This window comes from Narcine bancroftii, chromosome 3, assembly GCF_036971445.1.
Source record: "Narcine bancroftii isolate sNarBan1 chromosome 3, sNarBan1.hap1, whole genome shotgun sequence".
Lineage (NCBI taxonomy): Eukaryota > Metazoa > Chordata > Chondrichthyes > Torpediniformes > Narcinidae > Narcine > Narcine bancroftii.
In genome coordinates this window covers 78,422,300-78,437,290 of record NC_091471.1, presented here as the reverse complement: position 1 = coordinate 78,437,290, position 14,991 = coordinate 78,422,300, and the positions used below count along the sequence as shown (strand labels likewise).

The 14,991-nt window shown below is 41.3% G+C and overlaps 1 long non-coding RNA gene across 2 annotated transcripts in view; it reads left to right on the top strand.

Annotated features, from left to right (window-relative positions):
• The window catches only part of LOC138757278 (uncharacterized), a 54,483-nt gene that overhangs the window by 11,873 nt on the left and 27,619 nt on the right, over positions 1 to 14,991 (top strand). Inside the window, exon 2 of one of the 2 annotated variants that reach the window (XR_011353477.1) lies at positions 3,624 to 3,764. The exons of the other annotated variant lie outside the window; for it this stretch is intronic. This is a non-coding gene — a long non-coding RNA (uncharacterized lncRNA). The remainder of the gene's footprint in view (positions 1 to 3,623; positions 3,765 to 14,991) is intronic. 2 annotated transcript variants of the gene reach the window in all.

The following is a 14,991-nucleotide window of genomic DNA, read 5'->3' as shown; positions in this document are numbered from 1 at the left end:
TTTCTTATCCTGTTCATACTGGCTTTATTCATTTCCCCATATATCTATATTAGTTTCCTCATCTTCATATTTTTATATCAGTTTTACTCATCTCTCACAATCCTCACTTTTCTTTTAGATCAGTATTATTGATCTCTCGCAATGATCAGTGTTACTGGTCTCTTACAAGCCTATGACTGGTAAAACACAGGATTCTGCTGACACCGTGGTTAATTGAAAAAACACATGCTGGAGAAACAAACCTATGACTGTGGCTTGATATGACAATAAAACCATCTGCAAATTTGCTGACAATACCACGGCAGTGGGTTGTATAAAAGGGATCGATAGGCAGTATACAAGAGCGAGACTAAAAACTTGGCTGAATTGTGTACTAACAGCAACCTTGCACTCAATTTCATCAAAACCAAGGATCCGATTGTGGACTTTAGGAGGGGAATCATTGCGGAATCAGAGGTGGAGGGAGTATGTGTGGTGCGGTGTTAGAATCAGACACACACGAGGTAAAGACTGTACAACAGGCTTTAATCCACAAAGACTTCCACAGAGCCAGGCTGGTTGAAGCTGCAGTAACTCTGTGTGAGGCCTCGGGAGGCCGGTGCAGACTTATATCCCGGAGTGTGATTGAAAGCCGATTAGGTGGGGCTTGATCCATTCAGGGTGACTGAATGACAGCCGACCAGGTGTTGTCCTGTCCCCTTACACTCCTGCAGGTACAAAGGTTTCCCCCTGCAAAAGGCCGGTGGTGTACCACCACATTATGTTCTTGGGAGTCAGTATCTCATAGGGTCGTTCCTGGACCCAATACATTAATGGCATCATGAAACAAGCACGTCAGCTCCTCTACTTCATCAGGAGCTTGTGGAGGTTGGTATGACTCCAGAAAACTGAGCAAATTTCTGCTGATGTGTGGGGGAATGTGTGCTGACCAGCTGCATCATAGTCTGTTTTGGGGACATCAATACCCCTGAGCATAAGCCCTCTACAAGGTTGTGGGCACAGCCCATAACATCATGGCAAAAAACTCTCCATCATCGAGAAAATCTATGTGGAACACTGTAGTGCGAATAAAATCTCTCACAACTGGAAGGAGAACAAAAGCTTTTATTAGCTTATAACTCTGGATAGGGTTTCACAGTAGTCTTTGGAATGGTTCTGGGTTGAGGCGGGAAACCAGGGTTATATGTGAGCAGATGGGGGCAGAGTCAGGAGGCGTAGCCAGCCATCAGCACAACACACTACCAGTGAATCCCAGTTCACTACACTCATCCTTTCCTGTAGAATTTAGGGTCCGTGAATGAAAACATAGAACCTGGGTTCAGAAAAAAGTTGAAAAAATATAGTTATTTACAGATTTAAGTAGTCCTGGGGTCTGGAGATCCTGGTGGAGCACCTTAACACTGGGGGGCCTAGGATTCCTTGGATCTCCTGGTCCCCTTGTGAGGGAAGAGAGATGGGTTGGGATCCATCTTAATGGTGGAGGGGGCTGGACTTTCTTCCTGACCCAGATGATCCCCTGAGGCTCTGACTGGGGGTGGCAAAAATGACCTCAGTGGCTCACAGGGCACCTGAGACAACGAACCCTCTATTCCAGTGGGTGCCAGGTCCCTGATGGAGATGGTGTACTCCCTGCCATTCCGGCACTCCACATAGGGGTACATGGGATTGGCGTGGAGCAGTTTCATCCTTTCCACCAGGGGGTTGGTCTCGCTTCTCCTCCTAAGAAGGACTGGACGAGGAGTAATGAGCCAGACTGGGAGTGCAGTTTCTGATGCTGACCTTCTTTCAAAAGTGAATAGGAGCTCATGAGGAGTAGCATTGGTTGTGGTGCATAATAGCGACTAGATGGAGTGGAGCACCATAGGGAGGACTTTCTGCCAGCAGATTCTGGAAGGCTTTTTGACTTCAGGGGCAGTTTGACAGTATTCCAGATGGTGGCATTCTCCTTTTCAACCAGCTCATTCCCCCGTGGGTTGTAGCTAGTAGTCACTCGCCAGCAGGTACTGATGTAGCTCATCACTCATGAAAGATGAGCTCTGGTTGCTATGAATATAGCCAGGATACCTGAACAGAGTGAAAATGGAGTCTAGAACCTTTATGACTGATGAGATGGATGTATCTGGACATGGAATGGTGAACGGGAAGAGGGAGTACTCATCAATGACAGAGAGGAGGAAAGTGTTCCTGTTCGTGGAGGGGAGAGGACCCTTAAAATTGATACTGAACCATTCAAAGAGCCTGGATGACTTGATCAGGTGTGCCTTTGCGGTGCGGGAGAAGTGTCCATGCAGACCTGGCTAGAACTGGTCATCTCCCTGACATATTCCATAGAGTAGGGCAGATTGCACACCTTGACAAAATGAGCCATGTGGGTAACCTTTGGATGGCAGATCTCATTATGCAGAGACTACATTTGGCTGGTGTGTGCAGAGGCACAGCTTCCCCTTGATAAGGCATCTGGAGGGTCATTAAGAGCTCCTGGCTGATAATCAATGGAGAATTCGATCCTCCACCTAGCAATCTTGTCATTTTTGATTTTACCCATCTTGACATTATTAAACATGCATGCGACTGAGCGCTGGTCAGTGAAGAGCATAAATTTCCTACCAGCCAGGCAGTGTTTCCAGTGTCTCACACCTTCTACAGTGGCTTGAGCCTCCTTTTCCACAGATGGGTTTCAGAGCTCATGTCCAAGAAAAAAATGCAACTGGCCTGGTCGACGGTAGCTGTCCGAAGTGTTGCTTTTCACTTGGAAAAGTACATTCTCATCCACCGTGTGCATGGTAGCTTTTGCAATGTGATTCTGGAGGTAGTTAAAAGCTGCTTAAGCTTCAGCCGAGATGGGGAAATTAGTGATTTTTGAGAGAGAGTGAACCTTATCAGCATATTGATGCACTGGGGGTAATATGAGAAAAACCCTAGGCATCTCCTCAAAACCTTTGTGGTCTTAGGAATGGGGAGCTCTAAAAGGAGGTGCATCCTAATGGCATTGGGTCCAATGATGCCATTCTCCACCATGTTGCCAAGGATAGTCAGCCGTTTAGTCCTGAACATGCACTTGTCAGAGTTATAAGTGAGGTTTAAGGTTTGCTTCATGGAGAAAACTCTGGAGATTGATGTCATGGTCTTCCAAGGTGTGGCCACAATGGTGAAATTATAAAGGTAGGGGAAGGTAGCCTTCAACCCATACTCATTCTCCATTCTGTCCATCTGCCTCTGGAAGATAGAAACCCCATTTGAGATACTGAAAGGGACCCTCCTGAATTGATAGAAATGACTGTTAGCCTCAAATGCCATATATGGACAGTTCTTGGGAATGGATTGGTAGCTGGTGATAGGCAGCTTTCAGGTTGATGGTCAAATAAACCCGATACTGCGCGATATCATTCACCATGTCCGAAATTCGAGGGAGGGGGTATGCATCCAGGAGTGTGTATGATTAATAGTTTGGCTATAGTTAATTACTAGTCTGGATTTGTATTCCCCTTTTACCACTTTCCACAAGCTAGTGTTAGGTTCGATTATAAGTTTGTTTTGTACCCTCCACCTTGGTCTGGTTTTCAACCTGTGGGACCCACACGAACCTGAACAACACTCACTAGGACCTCATTTTGTGACTTCAGGTACCTAATCTTCAACGCCTCGATGGCAGTGTCATATATAGTGTAGTCCCTGATGACTGCATAACCCTTCATTGCTACCCTCGAAATGAGTACGGACCTCCTGAGTTCATCAGTGTGGAAGACATCGCTGGTCGTGTTCAGGTAGGCCTGGAAGCAGTCTAGCCAGTACATGAACTCCTCAGTCGTGTTGGGGGACAGAGGGTCTCTCAGCAGCATCCCTGGCGTGAGTAGTGCTTCCATCATTAGGGAATAAGCTAATAAAATTGTAGCGTGAATAAAAGCTCTCCTACTGGAGGGAGAACAACTGCTTTTATTAGCTTATAACTATGGGTAGGATTTCACAGTTGTCTTCAGAAAGGTTCTGGGTTTAAGCGGGAAACCAGGGTTATATGTGAGCAGATGGGGGAAGAGCTGGGAGGCAGAGCACACTGCCATCAGAGAGCAGCAGCAATCATCAAGAATCCTCATCACCCAGGAATAGGTGTCACAAGACTCATACCACCAGGTTCAGGAACAGTTGTTACCCCTCCATCATCAGACTCCAAAACATTTAAGGTCTCTTATTTTGCACATTCTTTATTGTTGAATATTTATTTTCTGTGTTGCACAGTCAGTTTGTTTGCACTTCCTTCTTTGTTCACATTTCTCTCTTACGTATACATATATTTTCTTGAGTATCGTTTTTTGCATTATTCTGCCTGGGCTGCAGGAAGAATAATCTTAGGGTTGTATGTGATGTGATGTATGTACTCCCACAATAAATCCAAACTTTGCTGGGAGAGGAGCTGACATAGTTCGTTTTTCCTTCCAATGCATTTGAAAGATTCTGTTGAGATTGTTGACGGTATTTTTCCAGTGCACTAAGATGCCTTCTGTAGGTATTCAAGTTTCAGTAGTACATAGAAGAGCAGCAATCACCATTACTTAATAGACAATAAATTTTGTGTTGAAACAGAGGGCCTGATCTTTAGAAACCCCTTTTTTGAATTTCATCACCTAGCTTCCCAAGAAGGTGACTCCTATGATATGCATCCGTGAGGCAGGTTGTCAATGGTCTTCGGTGTTCAGCTGTTGAGTGTAAGACACATCCTCTCACCTACTTCAGAATCATGGAAACATAATGTAGTCAACCTCTGATCAAATGTAAGTGACCAGGGACTTACTGCTTCATGACTGCTGAGATTCACATGAAATTAAAGATATTCCCATTATTTCTGAGGAATAAATCGATTCCCATGGGCAGTTTGTTGGAAGTGGGCTAACAGATTTAGAAAATCATTGGGCAGCGTTGCAGCATTGCCTAACACTAGTTTTCACTGTGACTGATTCTGCCATAAAGTCCTGGGGTCATTAAAATATAGAGCTGCACAGCACAGAAAAAAAGCCCTTTGGCCCAACTCAACCATGCTGCTTATCGAAGCATTAACCCATTTTTCCAAGTTAATGTAAATGAGAAACAACAAGGGACCCAACACTGATCCCTGAGGCACACCACTTGTCACCGGCCTCCATCCTGATGGATAGTTACCCACCATGACTCTCTGGCATCTACCTTCTAGCCACTATTGAATCCATCTGACTATCTCAACATTAATATCTAGCACCTGAACTTCCTCACCAACCTTTCATGTGAAACCTATTTGAAGGCCTTACTGAAATCCATATAGGCTACATCTACTGCTCTTCCCTCATCAACGTTCCTATTCACCTCCTCAAAAAATTCAACAAGATTTGTCAAACATGACCTTCCCCATACAACCCATGTTGGGTTTCTCTGATCAGTCCCTGCCTCTCTAGATACTTATACATATTATCACTAAGGATACTTTCCATTAGTTTACCGACCACTGATGTCAAACTTACTGGCCTATAATTGCTGGGTCTACACCTGGAGCCCTTTTTAAACAGAGGAATCACGTTTACGATATGCCAATCCTGTGGCACCATGCCCCCTCTAGTGACTGTTGAAAAATCACCATCAGATCCTCCGCTATTTCCTCCCTGGCTTCCCTTAAGGTCCTGGGGAAAATCCTGTTGGGACCCGGAGACTTATCCACCTTTATATGCCTCAAAAGTTCCAACAACCCCTCTTTCCTAATCCCTTCATTTTCCATAATCACCCCTTTTGCTTCTCTTAACCTACATAATTCCATATCCTTTTCCCTAGTGAATACAAAAGGGAAGAACTCATTCAATACCTCCCCCATCTCATTCAGCTTCGCACACAGTTGTCCACTCTGATTCTCTAAGGGACCAATTTTTTCCTTCACTCTCCTTTTGCTCTTTACATATTTGTAAAAATCCTTGGGATTTACTTTCACCCTGTTCGCTATAGCCACCTCATATCTTCTTTTCACTTTCCTAATGTCTTTCTTAAACTTTTTACATCAAAGAGACTAATTGTAGATTGGGAGATCACTTCGCTCAGCACCTCCTCTCCGTTCGCAACCACAGCAACCTCCCAGTGGACAACCATTTCAATTCTGAGTCACACTCCCGCAGCCACATGTCTGTCATGGCCTTATGTACTGTCCCACCCTGAACACCTTATTTTCCATCTGGGCACCCTCCAGCCAGATGGCATTAACATTGACTTTTACTGTTTTCCATTAAATCTGCTCGCCTTTTCTTTCTCATCCCTCATTCCTGTCTTTCCAGTTCTTCCAGCCACTCAGTCATCCATCCTCTCCCTTATTGCTGCTGTCATCTCCCTCCTTTCTCCACTTATCTCCTGCCTTTGCCACCTCCCCTTTCCCTACCCCACCCCACCCCCCACTCTTTTGTTCAGATGCCTGCTGGCATTTTCTCATACCTTGATGAAGGGCTCAAGCCCATAATGTTTGACCTGCTGAGCTTCTCCAGCATTTTGTTTTTACTTCAACCACGATGTCTACAGATTTTTGTGATTTACTTTGTCATTTTAAACTCTGCTACTCTCAGAAGAAGATTCAGATTTCAGATTTATTGTCAGAGTACATACATGACATCACATACAATCCTGAGATTCTTTGTCCTATTGGTGCAGCAGAATTACCACTAATTGGTAGTGCAAAAAAACCTGCACAGCGTAAACATGTAAACAAACAAAGAATTAAACAGATAACGAATGTAAACAAACTGTGCAATACAGAGAGAATAAAGAAGATCTATAAAATGCACAAGTATGAGTTTTTAAATGAGTCTCTGATTGAGTTTGTCATTGAGGAGTCTGATGGTTATTCCTGAACATGGTGTTGTGAGTCTTGTGGCATGTGTACCTCTTTCCTGAAGGCAGCAGTGAGAACAGAATATGTGCTTGGTGGTGTGGGTCTTTGATAATTGCTGCTTCTCTCCGACAGCAGCATTCTCAATAGTGGGGAGTGTCCACTACCTTGTGGAGGGCTTTACGATCAGGTGTTCCCTTACCTGCGATGCAGCCAAACAACGCACTTACCACCACACCTCTGTAGAAATTTGCCAGGGTTTCTGGTGTCATACCAAACCTCTGCAAACTCCTGAGGAAGTAGAGGCACTGATGTGCTTTTTTCACGATGCCATTGGTGTGTTGAGTCCAGGAAAGTTCTTCTGAGATAGTGACTCCCAAGAACTTAAATTTACTCACCCTCTCCACCTCTGATCCCTCAATGTTCATTGGATTGTATACCTCTCCCTTTCCTTTCCGGAAGCCAACAATCAGTTCCCTAGTTTTGTTGACACTGAGTGGAAGGTTGTTGTTGGTGCACTATTCACCCAAGTTTTCAACCTCTAACCTCTATGCTGACTCATCCCCTTCCTTTAAATAACCCACTATTGTGTTACCATCAGTAAATGTGTAAATGGTGTTATTGTCGTACCGAGCTACCCAATTGTAGGTGTAAAGAGTAGGGGGCTAAGAACGCAGCCCTGTGGTGATCTGCTACTGATGGAGATTGTGGAGGAGATGCTCTTAGCAATCTTCACTAATTGTGGTCTAGAGATGAGGAAATCCATGATCCAATTACTTAGTAGGGTGTTAACTCCCAGATAAATTCTCAAGTCAATTTGTTCATTTTAAAATTGCTCAATTTACAGTAAAACTATTTAATCCATGTTTTGATGAGACAAGACAAAATTAATCTTGGCAAAAGCTTTCTCTTGATCATGTAGTGTGCCTAGATTAGAATTTTTGTGTTTTATGTTGATTGCATCCTTCTTTGTTCAATTTAATTTCTCCATATCCTTGCCCCTGCTCGATATCAATGAGATGTTTTTATTTAGGACCCCACTCACATTGCCTGGTTCCAAACATACATTTCACTTTTGGCTCTTGAAGGGATCTATTCAGAGTAGCAGAGTTTATTCAGTAAGCTCTTGGTTCTAATATATAAATGGTTTTGGTGTTCTCTTCCAACCCAATTGCCAAAGTAATTTAATAATTTATATTCCCCTCCTAATTTATTTTTTAAGTTCTCTCCTACATTCCTATATACCTCAAAATACTTACTCAGTGCCATATGCATGATGTACACTTGCTTCCATTGAACATAGTGAAGTAGAGCATAGTACAGGCCCTCCAAACCACAATGTTATGCCAACCTATAAAAAACATATTCCACATCAATCTAATCTTTCCCAGTCTCACAGCCCATAACCCTTTATTTTTCTTACATCCACATGCCTACCTAAGAATTTTTTAAAATATCCCGATTGTACCAGCCTCTATCCCCACCTCCAGCAATGTATTCAAAGCACTGACCACACTGTGCAAAAAAAATTTAACTCAAACATCTCCCCTAAACTTTCCCCCTCTCAGCTTTAACAGATGTCCTCTGGTATTGCTATTGTCACCCTGAGGTAAAGATCATTATGATCTTAGATTAAAACAGCTTTCCCCTTTGTTAGTCAATGATCCCTCATCTTTCAGAAAACCCTCTGTCAGGAGATAAAGGTGCAACGAGACTTGTATCACCAGGTTCAGGAACAGTTGCTTCCCCTCCAGCATCAGACTCTTAACAATAAACTCTATCACAGACTCATTTATTGACTCTTAAATTATGTATTATTGAATATTTCTGTATTGCAAACTAGTGTTTTTGCATTTCCTTCTTTGTTTACATTTCTTTCTTTTGTATATGTACATATAGTTTCTTGAGTACAATTTGCACTACCAATAAGTAGAAAGTCTGGCTGGCCCGCAGGGAAAAGAATTTATGGTTGTATGTAATATCATGTATGAACTCTGACAGTAAATCTGAACTTTGACTTTGATCTAACCATCTATGCTGACTCTGGGTTCTTATCCCCTTGCTTTAAATGCTTCCCACTTGTTGGATGTTGTTTCTCCCTTCAGCAGTTGCTCCCAATCCAATTTTGCTAGGTCCAGCCTTATGCTCTTGAAATTAACCCTCCCTCAATTTAAGACCTCAAATGTAGGACCAACCTTATTGTTTTCTGTGACTACCTTATTGAACTATGCTCATTGTTTCCAAAGGACCCTTATAGCCATAGGAAGCCCATAGACATTCAAAAGCCTAATAGCCTGAATAGGCCTGGGATTGTCTGATCTCAGAAGCTAAATAGGCTCAGGCTTGGTCAATACTTGGAGGAGAGACTGCCTAGGAATATGAGGTGCTGTAGGTTTCTGTGAGGGGTGCTGGACAAAGTGGCAATTCTCTGCCTTATAAAATTTGAAGAATTCCATGCATGTTACATTCTAAATGTAGTATTTAATGAACCTTTAACTTTACTTATTTCCACGACATGCCCATCCTCAATATGGATCCATTGAAATTTGCATGGGCAGTCAGATATGAGAAGTACATTTCATAGACCCTCCTCTTTCTTTCTTTGGCTTGGCTTCGCGGACGAAGATTTATGGAGGGGTAAATGTCCACGTCAGCTGCAGGCTCGTTTGTGGCTGACAAGTCCGATGCGGGACAGCCAGACACGATTGCAGCGGTTGCAAGGGAAAATTGGTTGGTTGGGTGTTGGGTTTTTCCTCCTTTGTCTTTTGTCAGTGAGGTGGGCTCTGCGGTCTTCTTCAAAGGAGGTTGCTGCCCGCCGAACTGTGAGGCGCCAAGATGCACGGTTTGAGGCGATATCCGCCCACTGGCGGTGGTCAATGTGGCAGGCACCAAGAGATTTCTTTAGGCAGTCCTTGTACCTCTTCTTTGATGCACCTCTGTCTCGGTGGCCAGTGGAGAGCTCGCCATATAACACGATCTTGGGAAGGCGATGGTCCTCCATTCTGGAGACGTGACCTACCCAGCGCAGTTGGATCTTAAGCAGCGTGGATTCGATGCTGTCGGCCTCTGCCATCTCGAGTACTTCAATGTTGGAGATGAAGTCTCTCCAATGAATGTTGAGGATGAAGCGGAGACAACGCTGGTGGAAGCGTTGTAGGAGCTGTAGGTAATGCCGGTAGAGGACCCATGATTCGGAGCCGAACAGGAGTGTGGGTATGACAACGGCTCTGTATACGCTAATCTTTGTAAGGTTTTTCAGTTGGTTGTTTTTCCAGACTCTTTTGTGTAGTCTTCCAAAGGCGCTATTTGCCTTGGCGAGTCTGTTGTCTATCTCGTTGTCGATCCTTGCATCCGATGAAATAGTGCAGCCGAGATAGGTTAACTGGTTGACCGTTTTGAGTTTTGTGTGCCCGATGGAGATGTGAGGGGGCTGGTAGTCATGGTGGGGAGCTGGCTGATGGAGGACCTCAGTTTTCTTCAGGCTGACTTCCAGGCCAAACATTTTGGCAGTTTCCGCAAAACAGGGCATCAAGCGCTGAAGAGTTAGCTCTGAATGGGCATCTAAAGCGGCATCGTCTGCAAAGAGTAGTTCACGGACAAGTTGCTCTTGTGTCTTGGTGTGAGCTTGCAGGTGCCTCAGATTGAAGAGACTGCCATCCGTGCGGTACCGGATGTAAACAGCGTCTTCATTGTTGAGGTCTTTCATGGCTTGTTTCAGCATCATGCTGAAGAAGATTGAAAAGAGGGTTAGTGCGAGATCACAGCCTTGCTTCACGCCATTGTTAATGGAGAAGGGTTCAGAGAGCTCATTGCTGTATCTGACCCGACCTTGTTGGTTTTCGTGCAGTTGGATAATCATGTTGAGGAACTTTGGGGGGCATCCGATGCGCTTTAGTATTTGCCAAAGCCCTTTCCTGCTCACGGTGTCGAAGGCTTTGGTGAGGTCAACAAAGGCGATGTAGAGTCCTTTGTTTTGTTCTCTGCACTTTTCTTGGAGCTGTCTGAGGGCAAAGACCATGTCAGTAGTTCCTCTGTTTGCGCGAAAGCCGCACTGTGATTCTGGGAGAATATTCTCGGCGACACTAGGTATTATTCTATTTAGGAGAATCCTAGCGAAAATTTTGCCTGCAATGGAGAGCAGCGTGATTCCCCTGTAGTTTGAGCAGTCTGATTTCTCGCCTTTGTTTTTGTACGGGGTGACCCTGACAAAAACAAAAGTAATGCTATCTATGTCAGGCATATTCTCCCTAGAACCAAAAGGTTCTAGTTATTCCAGTTATTCCAGTTTCCTCACTCACCCCAAATGTATACAGGTTTAGTACATTCATTAGCTACTCTCAATTGACCAAACTGTTTAGGGAAGTGAGAGTCTCTGTACAAGATTGATGGGAATAAAAGGGGTTCATTCACCTTTGATACTGATGTTTATGATGCCAGATTAAGAAAAATTGGTCTTTAGATGGTGTTTTAACTCGTTAATGTTAAGAAGGGCAGATTTTCATGATTTCATTAGAAGACAAATTCAGATATTCTGTGAGACCAACTGCTGATAAAGTTATTATATGGAATGCTTTGAAAGCATATTTAAGAGGATAAATTATAAGTTACACTTCTAAGATTAAAAAGGAATACACAAAAGAGGTGAAAAAATTGGAAAAATAAATAACTAAATAAAAAGAACTGCAAATGAGGGGGTCTGAAGAAAAACATAGACAACTTATTAATAAAAAAAACTTGAATATAATAGATTGCAAACATACAGATGGAAAAAGTGATAACAAGAACCAAACAATTATTATGAACTGGGTGAAAGAGCCCATTAAATCTTTTCTTGGCATTTGAAAGCAGAACGAGTCTCAAGAACGATTAATGCAATTAAAATGGATATGAATGTGATTATAAACCTCAAGAAATTAATGAGGCTCTCAGACAATTTTACTCTAAATTATATAAATCAGAATTTCAAGAGGATGTTAAGAAAATAGAAGACTTCTTATCACAAATAAAACTTCTAAGATTAAATTTGGAAGAACAGGTAGAACTAAATCTCTTTAATCAGGATGAGATTAGGGGAGCGTTAAGTTCAATATGAAGCAACAAATCTCAGGTAGAAGATAGTTTCCCTCCTGAATTTTATAAAGAATTTAAAGAGTTGTTGATTCCTCTTTTTTTATGGAAGCATTAGACCAGGCATATGAAATACGTACTCTCCCGGAAACATTTTGATTTTTTCTGATACCAAAATAAGACAGGGTCCCGTTGACACCATAATCTTAGAGACATATTTCATTATTTAATTCAGATTTGGCAAATAGTTTGGCAAAATTCTTGCTGAAATTGATAAGTATGGACCAAACAGGGTTTGTGAAAAAGAGACAATCTGCTGATAATGTAACTAGGCTGATTAGTGTAAATTCATTTGGCACAAAAGAGGGGTAATCAGGGTGTCACTGTGGCATTAAATGGAGAAAAAGCACTGATAGTCTGGAGTGTGACTTTTTATTTAAAGTGCTGTAAAAATTTGGATGAGGTCAAATTTAGACTAGCAGCAGGTGCAGTTTTATTGCAAAAACATAATGAAATTGACCATCCAGTTGCCAACTTTTCAAAAAAAAATTAAAAGTTCATCAAAGAACTATTCCACTATTGAAAAAGAACTGTTAGCTATCATATTTGCTCTGCAGAATTTTGACATATATCTTGGTACCTCTCATGAACCAATTGTTAAATTCACTGACCACAATCCTCTGGTGTTTTTGAATAAAATAAAGAATAAAAACAGAAGATTGTTAAACTGGAGCTTGATATTACAAGAATATGATCTGCAAATTAACCATATCAGAAGTGTAAATAATGTGATTGCCGATTGTTTGTCAAAATTGATTGTATATAAAAATACTTCCAAAATTGAATTACTGTATTATAACATGTTATATATCGTGTATTGTTATTTCTTTGGTAATTTTTAAGACAGTTTAGTTATAACTGAATTTTAACTCAAGTTAAAATTCCCTTTAAAGGGGAAAGGTGTGACAGAGTATTTTGAGGTGGCTTGAGAGGAATTGTTAGAGCAGGTTGCACATAAATATTTTAAAACACAGAATATTTGCAGGACTTTTGCAGAATGCTTTTTGCAAAGAGAGCAACATAGTTTCCCAACTTGCCTGGGAACATGTGATCTTTGCAAGCTGGACAAAAGAGTTTTTCTCTCAGTGAGGGTGGGTGTGAAACAGAGAGAGAGAGAGAGAGAGAGAGAGAGAGAGAGAGAGAGAGAGAGAGAGAGAGAGAGAGAGAGAGAGAGAGAGAGAGAGAGAGAGAAGGAGTCACAGAAATCAGTTCCAGAGGGACAAGCTGGCAAACTTTGGAAGGCTGCCTGATCAAAGGAGAAGACTGGTGGTCTGAAAGGTGACCTGAAAGAAAGAGGATCATCTGGAGAACCCTGAAGGGTGCAAGTTTCATCAGCAAGCCTGATTAAGAAGGAATCAGTTGCGGATGTCCTGGAAAAGGAATCTCTTTCTGGAAATCAGCAGGAACCCTGCTGAGTGGTAACCATTTGCCTGTTAAACACCAAAGCCTGGTGAACTTTATTAATGCTTACATCTGTGCACAGAACAAGAATTGCCTGCAACCAGTGAGATTGGACTGTGATCTAAAGAACTTTTCTAATCTTAAATATACATTAAACACACCTGCGCTTAATATTAGTGGGGGGATTAATTAGGTTAGGCAGGTTAAGTAAGTAGGTTAAGTAATAAGTTAAAGTTTAATTCTGTTTTCTTGTTCAATGATAATTAAAAACTACTTTTGTTTAAGTAACCCTGTGTTGTAGTGCATATCTATTGCTACATGTTTTTGGGGTTCTCTGGACTCTGTTTCAATACCAGATTTACATTTGTACTTGTAATTTTAATTTTGTGTTTGACTGGATGTGTGGTCAAAAATTTTAGATACACTTTTTAAAAAAAGAATAAAAGGGGTTAGTGTGATTGTCAGCCAAGACTTGATGTGTCAAAAGGCCAGGTTTTGTACTATATAATTTTATAATCTCTCTGATAAAGGGATTAATATCCCTCTTGGTTCATGAGCAGCTCAGGGTCCTGCTCCTCTCTACGTAAGAAGCAGGAAATGAACTCAACTCTGCTGAGCAGAGCCTCCATAACCTGAATGTAACAGAACAAAGCAAATTTCAACATGTTAGTTATGTCTCCGACCAACCAAGAAAGAGCCAGAGGCAAGAAAATGTTTAATTGTCACTCTGATAGCAACAACCCACGTAGTTCCAGCTTCATACTTGTTGGTGTGTCAGGACACCTGCTTAGTGATGTAGAATCTTTTTTTTTCAAACTTTATTTAAAAGATGATAAAAAAAACATAACATACAATCTAATGACAATCAGAAATTAATTTTACAGAAATATAATAAAAATAAAAACAACAAAATGAAAAAAAAACATAAAAAAGACCATAGACACATAAAACCCCCACCCACCCACCCACTCCCTTAATGGGAGCCAATGATATAAATTGAAAAAAATTATATTAGTAACAATTCAAAATATATCTAAATGCATGTACTCCAAATAAGGAGAAAATTTATCAACAAAAAAAAGAATAATTATCATGTAAATTATAAGTAATTTTTTCCATAACAATTCAAGCTTTCAATTCATTATCCCAATATGCTATATTAATCTCTATATTATCCTTCCAAGTACTAGCTACACATTTACATGCTACTGAAAACACTAAACATACAAAAACAATTTGAAATTTATCCAACCCCAGTTCCCTCAAATAAACCATATCACCCAACAACAAAAATCAATGGATCTAATGGTAATTTAATTTTATATAATTTTTCCAAAACTCCCTTAATTCCTTTCCAAAATGGTTGTATTTTAATACAAGACCAAACAGCATGTAAAAAATGTTCCAGTACATAAGCCACATTTAAAACAAGAATCCGAATGACTAAACCCATACTTTTTCCAATTTCTCCAGAGTCAGATATAATTGATGCAAAAAATTATAATTAACCATTCCTTATCTTTCATTAGTCAATTTAGTTACACTATCATGGCACATATCCACCCAAGCATCTTCAGGGAAAATAAATGCTAAATCACTTTCCCTTTTAAGTATAGATTTTTCCAAGTCCGGTGTAT